We start from the raw sequence: 9407 nt of genomic DNA on the forward strand, positions 1-9407 counted from the left end.
AAAGCAATTCAATAGAAAAAGAAAAATATTTTCAAAAAACTCTGCTGGGAAAACTGGATATTATATGCATGGAAAAAAAAAATCTGGATCTACAGTAACTCATACCATAGACAAAAAGTACCTCAAAATGGATCAAGACAAACAAAAGCTAAAACTATCAAGCTTCTAGAAGAAAACAAAGTGTCTTCACAATCTTGGAAGTAGGCAAAAATGTCTTAGATATCACAAAGAAAGCACTAACCATGAAAGAAAAAGTAATTATGACTTCTCAAAATTAAAAACTTATACTCATCCAAAGAAACGATCAATAAAATTAATAGGCAAGCTATAGACTAGCAGAATATATTCACAACACATGTATCAGACCAAAGATTTGTATCCATAATATATAGAGATAACTCTTACAAATATGTAGGAAAAAAGGCATACAACCCAATTTAAGAATGGGCAAATTACTTGAACAGACACTTCACCAAAGAAAACATACACATAAAGGACATGTAAAAGTCCTCTAATTCATTAGTCACTAGGGAATCTAAATTAAGATCACAATGAGGAACCACTACATAACCACTAAAATGGTTAGAATTCAAAAAACTGACAATATCAAATGTTGGTGCAAATGTAGAGCCACTAGAATTCTCACACATTGCTGGTGGAAGTGGTTGGGGGAACAGTTAAGCAACTTCTTATAAAGTTAAATATATAGTTACCCCATGACTCAGCAATTCTACTCTCAAGTATTTACCTAAGAGAAATGAAAATATATGCATACAAAAATGTCTATGTAAGAATGTTCACAGCATTCTTTTGTTCATGGTAACCAAAAAATATAATCCAAACGCCCAACAAGTGAATAAATAATTAAACTGTGCTATATTCTTAGTGTGGAATACCACTCAGCAGTAAAAAAGGAACAAATTAGTAATACCTGCAGTATCATTGGTAAGTCTTAAAAGCATCATGCTGAATGCAAGTAGCCAAACACAAAATGTATGATTCCATTCATCCAGATTGATGCTTTAAAATATGTAAAACTCATCTATGATGAAAGAAATCAAAACAGTAGTTGTTTGGGATTGGTGTAGGAGGTAGGAACCAGAGCAAAGAATTGAAGGACTGACTGCTAAGGACCCAAGAGATCTTTCTAGGATGATAGAAATGTTGTATATCTTGTCAGGGATGTGGATTAAATAAATGTATGCATTTGTCAAAATGTAAAACTGTTAAAACTTAAGATCTGTGCATTTTACTGCAGGTAAATTATATCTTAATAAAAACATTAAAATGAAAAAAGTATATGGGCATTCTTCAACAAATAAATTGCAGAGAGAGAGAGAGACCACAAGCAAGGGAGAACCTGTCGATAGATTAAAAGACTAATAAATCAAATTGATCTACTGTAATATGTGGACCTTACTGGAATTCTGATTCTAACTGTTTAAAAAAAAAAGACCATTTATGACATTCAGTAAAGCTCACACCAGCACTTTGGGGGAACGAGGCAGGTGAATCACCTCAGGTCAGGAGTTCGAGACCAGCCTGCCCAATATGGTGAAAACCCATTCTCTACTAAAAATACAAAAATTAGCCAGGTGTAGTTTTGGGTGCCTATAATTACAGCTACTCGGAGACTGAGGCAGGAGAATCACTTAAACCCAGGAGGTGAAGGTTGCAGTGAGCCAAAATTATACCACTGCACTCCAGCCTGGGTGACAAGAGCGAAACTCCATCTCTAAAGAAATAAATGGAAATGTGAACATTAGCTGGATGCTTGATACTAATTCTATTGTATTGAAGCCATTTTAACCACAGTTTTACCCTCAACTCTTTTAGTAGTCCCTTAAAATATATACATTTGATTCTATCAATGTTAAACTTAACCATAGCCCCACAACATGTTTCATTAACAAAATTTTAATAAGGGAACAAGAGTAAGTTTGGTTGATAAGAGAGGGTAAATGAGAAGGTATGCTGTAGGTGGCAGTTTCTCAGTCCTTGTTCAAAAGTGGTATCTTGGCCGGGCGCGGTGGCTCAAGCCTGTAATCCCAGCACTTTGGGAGGCCGAGACGGGCGGATCACGAGGTCAGGAGATCGAGACCATCCTGGCTAACACGGTGAAACCCCGTCTCTACTAAAAATACAAAAACTAGCCGGGCGAGGTGGCGGGCGCCTGTAGTCCCAGCTACTCGGGAGGCTGAGGCAGGAGAATGGCGTAAACCCGGGAGGCGGAGCTTGCAGTGAGCTGAGATCTGGCCACTGCACTCCAGTCCGGGCGACAGAGCGAGACTCCGCCTCAAAAAAAAAAAAAAAAAAAGTGGTATCTTATAGCCCTAATCCTTATGGCCAATCTGTGTGTAGTACAGATGGCCTACAAAATATAATGAAATACTTACTTGATCTTCCATATTCTGATTTTCAATAATTCACCTATGCAAGCAAAAACATCTAACAAAGTTTTTATCAAGTTATTTTACATAAAATTTGGTTTTTACACAAAATTAAAGTATCAGAATTTGGTAAAATAAAACTTTCCATAATTTAACAATGATGTTGATGAACTGAGACTGAGAAGTTCTAAAGACAATATTTATGAAAGGGATTTATATCATAGATACAAGCATCTTTGGTAACCTCTTCAGAAAAGAAAAGAATAAATAAAAGTAAATTCCCTTATTTTCTGAGATCAAAACCTCTAGTAGCTTAAAAACAAAAAAAGTTGTCATGCTTTTAGGTCATAGGTCACCTTCATCTAGGGTTGCCAGGGCACTGAGATAAATGAACTTAATAATGGCACCTTCCAATTAGGCGAGTTTACAAATCAACCTACAAAGCTGGGGAGAAAGAACATGTAGGCAGACCTGGAATCCTTAAGCAAGCTTCTCTCTTTCCACAAAAGCAGTTCAGAGATCTGTAAATATGTCCCGTAAGGCCAATCACAAAACTCCTCTGGTTTTAAGAGCAGAAAATTCTTTACAACTAGGGGCTTGTATTTTTTCCTTTATCTGCTACCTGTACCTCTCATAAGTACAACCTCTATCCATCTTTCTTGTCCTCTTAGTCAGCCCTAGGCCTAGTTTAAAAAAAAAAAGGAACATATTAATTTTTTTCTTAATATTGAACTTCTAAGAGACCACCAATATAAGCAGCAACTCCAAACTCTTGAACAACAAAACTTCATAAACTTTCTGTATCTGTGGTAACAATCCCATCAATGAAAAGAACAAGCTATTAAAGAAATAATCATTTTTGAAAAGTAGAGGGCCACCTATGTAAAGAGACTGCTTTTTTTAAAAAATCCAGTATTTGGCAGCTATAGCTCCTACTACAGGAGTACAGAGAATATTTTTTTCATTCACAACACAATTTTTTTTTTTAAATGAAAAAGCAGGAAGGCTTAGCTTTCTTTCTCAGTCAATTATCAACTGAAAAGAGAGAGCCAAATACCTGTATAATTCAGTATGTTTCAAGGAGGCTAGAATATTTATTTTTAAAAGTCTCTAGTTCACCTAATTATATGCTAATTTTTTTAAGTACATGTTAATAAAAACCATGTGTTTATGGAAAAATACACAATATTAACACCGAAAGTATTTCGATTCTCCCCAAAATTAATCCATAAATGTAATGCAACCTACAAAAACTCCAACAGAGGGAGAGGGGACAAGATAAAAAAATTTTAAGATGAGGTAGAAAATTATACACACATAAGATAGCCAAGAAAAATATTTCTGGAAAAGCCATCTAGCTAGTATTTAAAAATTATAGCACAACAATCTGATACTTCTGTGTGATCTGACAGATAAATGGAAAAGCAGAGGAAATATTTCACCCATACTACAAGAATATGACAAAAATGGTACTTCAAAGTGGTTAAGAAGGATAATTCAAAATAAAAGGTATTGGAACAAATGGGAAATAATCTTGAAATATAAAATTATTTCACTACTTCACTTTCTAGAACAAACTGCAAATAAATCAAATAATTAAATGTTAAAATGAAATCATAAAATGTATAAAAGTACTCATTAGGAGTAAACATGGGGGAAAATTTTTATGATCCTCAAGAAGGATTTTCTAAGAATTACATAAAACTCAATTACTTTTTTGACTTTTATGACTCAAAGCCACAAAAGAAAATGATAAATCTGACTACATAAAAATGTCTAAACAGAAAAATATACCACATGGTCAAAATACAAATAACAAATCAATAAAAAGTTTTCAAGACATATGACAAAAGGCTAGTTACCTTACAATGCAGATTAAGTGAATCTACACATATGAGACCAAAAACCCAAAAGAATAGGCAAAAGCTGTGATCAGAAAAAAACTGACACCTAAGTCTATGAAAAATGACTCAAATGTAAATTAAAAGAACAATTTGCTAAACAATGTATTAGTTCACTAATATGCTGTGTTCGTAAAGATGTAAGGGAAAAGGTACCTTAACAGGTTAGTGGGAATAAATGTTGGAACAATTCTTTGAATGACACTTGCATTAGCTACCAACATTTTAAATGCAAATATCCTTTGAACCAATAATTCTACTTGGACAGATTTATCCTACAACATATATAATGGCATGTATTCCCAAAGAAGTGTATACAAGAGTGTTCACAGAAATATTATTTTTAAGAGAAAAAATTAAGTATCAACCTAAATAACCATCAATAAGAGACTGATTAAATAAAATATGGTACATCCCCAGCGTCCTCTGCATCTGTTTTTGTGGAAAATTAAGTGAAAAAGATATACATGTATAAATATTTTTCCACAGATTATCTCTAAACAGATACTGAAGAAACTACTAACAGAGGGTGGATCTACAGAAGACCATTTGTGGAAATCTGGGTAACAGCTAGAAAGAGTTACTTTGCTGTATATTCTTGTAGTACCATTTGGAATTTTTAACTTGTATATATAAATAAATAAATGCTTTCATATGATTTGGGATTTTTATCGTGAGAAAACACTATAGTAATTCTAGAACTATACAGAATATGAAGATCAGCATCTTACTCATTCAACAAACTGAGTGCCTATCACATCTAAGGCAGTGCAATGCAGATACAATGCATACAGTCCTTTTCCTCAAGGAAAAAGGTAACAGCACCTTTCCTCAAGCAATACACCATCTGGTGGAGAACAGAAATCAGTAACCATACCATTACCTTTTATAGAATGATATATACTATGAAGAGATAAGAACAGAATGTTATGGAAACACGTGATGGAAGCAACTTAAAAATCAATGATCATTCCAAGAAACATAAAAATCAATAGCTTAAATATGAAATTATCAACTCCTCCTTTGGGGTTAAAAAGGATGATGGCATTAGTTTGAGAAAATCTTAGCATCAGTAAAGCTGGGTCTCATCATTTTGCATACCTATGTACTGCACTAGCTATCCACAAAGGTCACATTCATTCAAACACTACTAACTATAGTTTTACCATTACAGTTCCCATCCCTAGTGCTGTCATCCTCAGAAGAACCTGATCCCTTTAGAAACAAGAACAAAAAGTCTCAAAGAATGTACCGTAAGTACAGTATATCTGCAACATTTACTTCTACTTATTTAGGGGTTCCAGGAAGAACCAAGAAATAGCCATTCAGTTGATACTTTTATCCTGGGCTAGCAAAGTACTTTAAAAAGGAACCATTAAATTGAGGCTTTGAATCAGCAGTTATTCAAATAAGTTGCTTGAAGGTATATTATGAAAGTAACTGGCAGGGCACAGTGGCTCACACCTGTAATCTCAACACTTTCAGGGGTTGAGGTGGGAGAACTGCTTGAGCCCAGGAGTTCAAGGCCAACATAGTAAGACCCCATCTTTAAAAAAATAAAAATAAGGCTGGGAGCAGTGGCTCATACCTGTAATCCCAGCACTTTGGGAGGCCGAGGGAGGTGGGTCACCTGAGGTCAGTTCAAGATCGGCCTGGCCAACATGGTGAAACCCCGTCTCTACTAAGAATACAAAAATTAGCCAGGCGTGGTGGTGCATGCCTGTGGTCCCAGCTACTCGGGAGGCTGCGGCAGGAGAACTGCTTGAACCTAGGAGGTGGAGGTTGCAGTGAGCCGAGATTGCGCCACTGCACTCCAGCCTGGGCTATAGAGCAAGACTCCACCTCAAAAATAAAATAAAATAAAGTAAAATAAAATAAAATAAAAATAAAAATAAATTTAGGCTGGGCATCGTGGCTCATGCCTGTAAACCCAGCACTTTGAGAGGACTGCTTGAGCTCAGGAGTTTGAGGCCAGCTTGGGCAACATGGCGAAACCCTGTCTCCACAAGAAATACAAAAATTACGTGCCTGTGGTCCCAGCTACTTGGGAGGTTGAGGCGGCAAGATCACTTGAGCCCAGAAAAATGAGGCTGCAGTGAGCCGAGACTGCACCACTATACTTCAGCCTGGGTGAAAGAGCAAGATCCTGTCTCCAAAATATAAATAAATGTAGATTTCAAAAATACAATAAAATTTAAAAAAAATTTAAAAACAGCCAGCACGGGGGTGTGCACCTGTAGTCCCAGCTACTTGGGGGGCTGAAGTGGGACGACTGCTTACGCCCAGGAGGTCAAGGCTATAGTGAGCCATAATCATGCCACTGCACTCCAGCCAGGGCAACAGAGTAAGACTCTGTCTCAAAAACAAACAAACAAACAAACGAACACTTGCCAGGCATGGTTGCTTATGCCTGTAATCCCAGCATTTGGGAGGCCCAGGCAGGAGGATAGCTTCAGGTCCCAAGTTTGAGACCCACCTGGACAAAAGTGAGACCATCATTTTTTGGTTTTTAGATTTTTTAAAAGAAAATAACTACACATAAAACAAAGCCAACTAATGGACATTAGGTAACATACTCCTTTTCAGAAATGTTTTTGTAATATGGCAAATCCTTTAAGTTTACAATAACATAGCACTAAAATAGCATGTTTTCTAAACACTATTCCATGTAGTTATTTATCAGTGGTTCCACGTATATCCATTACTTCATTTTAAAAAGGACTTGAGAGTTTGCAAATTACAAAAACACACAAATTTGACACTGAGTTGCTGAGGAACCAATCTGAAACATAATTCACCATATCCATAGGGAGTATACTACTTATTCCCAACTTTTAAAAATAAGAAATGGCTTAACCAGAAATTATTCAGAATGACAAAAATGAAAGTGGGGAATGGATGGGCATGACTTTCTTGTCTTTAGAAGCATCTACCTTACTTCCTGGGAACTTGGACTTTATATTAAGAACTGATACCTAATATTTAAACCATATGTCACTCAAAATCTTAAAATTTCTAATACATGCTCCTATGCCAATAGAAATGATCATATAATAAATGGCTTTATAATACTAAAAACTAGTAATTTTTAAGCCCCAACCCATAATCTATATTTATGAGCAATATTCAATTTTATACAAATTTTCACGGCAATTAAATTTTGGCAGTCTCTGAAGCTGATTTAATAAGCACTAACATTCTTTTCTTTGTTTTTACATTCATGGTTTCCAAGTCCTATCAATTCGTCTTTCATACAACCTCTTTGTAACCTAACTATACAAACAGATTCACAGCCAATTAAAGAAAGCATGCTTCTTATACTCTTGTATTCCTCCCTTCTATTCTATTCCATTTTCACTGAATGAACAAATAATGAACTAGTTAAGGCCCTACTCATCTCTCTCAGAACTACTGTAATAGCTTTCTAAATAATTCATCTGTTTTTCCTTCCCACCTATCTTAAATATTGTCACCAATTTTCTAACACCGCTTTCACAGTGCCTTCCCTCAGTTCAAATAACCTTCAATGGCTGTCTTCCCAAAGCCTAAAGCTCTAATTCGAGAGGGTGTGAAAAATAACAACTTTAGAAACAACAATTAATAAAAACATTTTTGGTTTCATAATATAAATTACTAAAAGCAAGGGCAACTGGATAGCAGGGCATGGATTAAAGTGGAATGGTAAAATTCAAATTCCTTAATTTTGCATTCTGTATCTTTCAGAATCCAGATCTACGTATTTTCAGTCTCAATTAACCTTGGTTTAGAACATGTCCAGAGACCAGCTCGAAGTCACCCTTAATTATGTTTCAATTGCTCTCAAATCAATTTCTAGCCAGAGTTTTCTGTGCATATCCTCAAAGCCTAACTTAACCAACCACTAAGCCAAGTATTTTTCCATGAAAAATGGCCCTCAGGTGAAAGGTTTTAGTATCACTTCAGTTACTGCATTGCGATGGAGATGCACTGGGTACAACAGCAAACAGTAAAATTACAACTTATTAACAGATGAAAATCAGGGCTTACTCATAAACAATGTAAACAGCAATGTTAAACAGCCAAGTGTCAGTGATCTAGAAACCCTCTCTTCCAGGTAGGTTAGTCTATGCTTCTAACCCTGCTCTGCACATTTCTCACCTTTATCTCACATCAGTCCTCTCAGTAGCCCTGAATCTTCCAAACTTATCTTAGTTCCAAAATCACAATTATTTAATAACCATATTTGTATTTTTTTTAATGCTAAACATTTTTACTATCGCCTGTTAAAGACCCCCAGTGATCTGGGTGGGTGAGGCCACCTCTCCACTCTCCCACTAGTTTTTCTTACTAGTCTTACACTAGATTCTCTGACACAAAGAGCTCATTTCTGCCTCAGGGGTTTGCCCTGAAGTTGCTTGGAAATTTTTTATCTCTGCAGCTCAAATCTCACCTTCTAAGCCTTTCTTAGTGTCATCTAACCTTAAAAAGCCCTCATAAATCTCCATCATTCTCTATGCCATTATCCTGTTTATTTTCCTTATACCACGGCTATTCTGGGTTCTTTATTTATGTGCTTATTATCTGTACTCTCCCAAGGGGGAGAACATGTGTCTTGCTTATTGCTATACCCTCAAAGCTCAGAATAGATCCTGTATCTTGGTAGGTAATCAATAATCGGCTGAATTAATGAACAAACTCTTTAATGCATTAAGAAATCCAGACACATTGAAAATGGTTAACTATCCACGACCATAATCACAATGCTCTTACACTTACTAAAAGAACTAAAGTTTCCCAATAGGTATCATCAATATGGAATTAGGGAACTCTGAACAGGCAATATTCCTTCCCCTTTGCCTTCCAACCTCAGTATTCCAACACACAAGATTCCAAGAGAGTGCTGTCACCCCCTGAATCCCTAATGTTCAAAGACAGAACTCTTTTCTTTGTTCCCATACCAATACAAGATGAGTATGCTTTTGTCAATCATTAAACTTCCTGTGGTTTACGCCTGTAAATCCAACACTTTGGGAGGCTGAGGCCAGCGGATCACTGGAGGTCAGGAGTTCAAGACCAGCCTGGCCAACATGGTGAAATCCCATCTCTACTAAAAATACAAAAATTAGCTGGGTGTGGT

General features: G+C 36.1%; 1 protein-coding gene across 6 annotated transcripts in view; it reads right to left on the minus strand.

Moving 5' to 3' along the window:
• RTN4 (reticulon 4) overlaps positions 1–9407 on the minus strand; it is an 80427-nt gene that overhangs the window by 67056 nt on the left and 3964 nt on the right. The window contains exon 1 of one of the 6 annotated variants that reach the window (XM_011950589.1): positions 9047–9114. The exons of the other annotated variants lie outside the window; for them this stretch is intronic. The gene's annotated coding sequence lies outside the window, so the exon portion shown is untranslated. Of the gene's footprint in view, positions 1–9046; positions 9115–9407 lie in introns of those variants that run through there. 6 annotated transcript variants of the gene reach the window in all.

This window comes from Colobus angolensis, unplaced genomic scaffold (genome assembly GCF_000951035.1).
Source record: "Colobus angolensis palliatus isolate OR3802 unplaced genomic scaffold, Cang.pa_1.0 Scaffold309, whole genome shotgun sequence".
Taxonomy (NCBI): Eukaryota; Metazoa; Chordata; class Mammalia; order Primates; family Cercopithecidae; genus Colobus; species Colobus angolensis.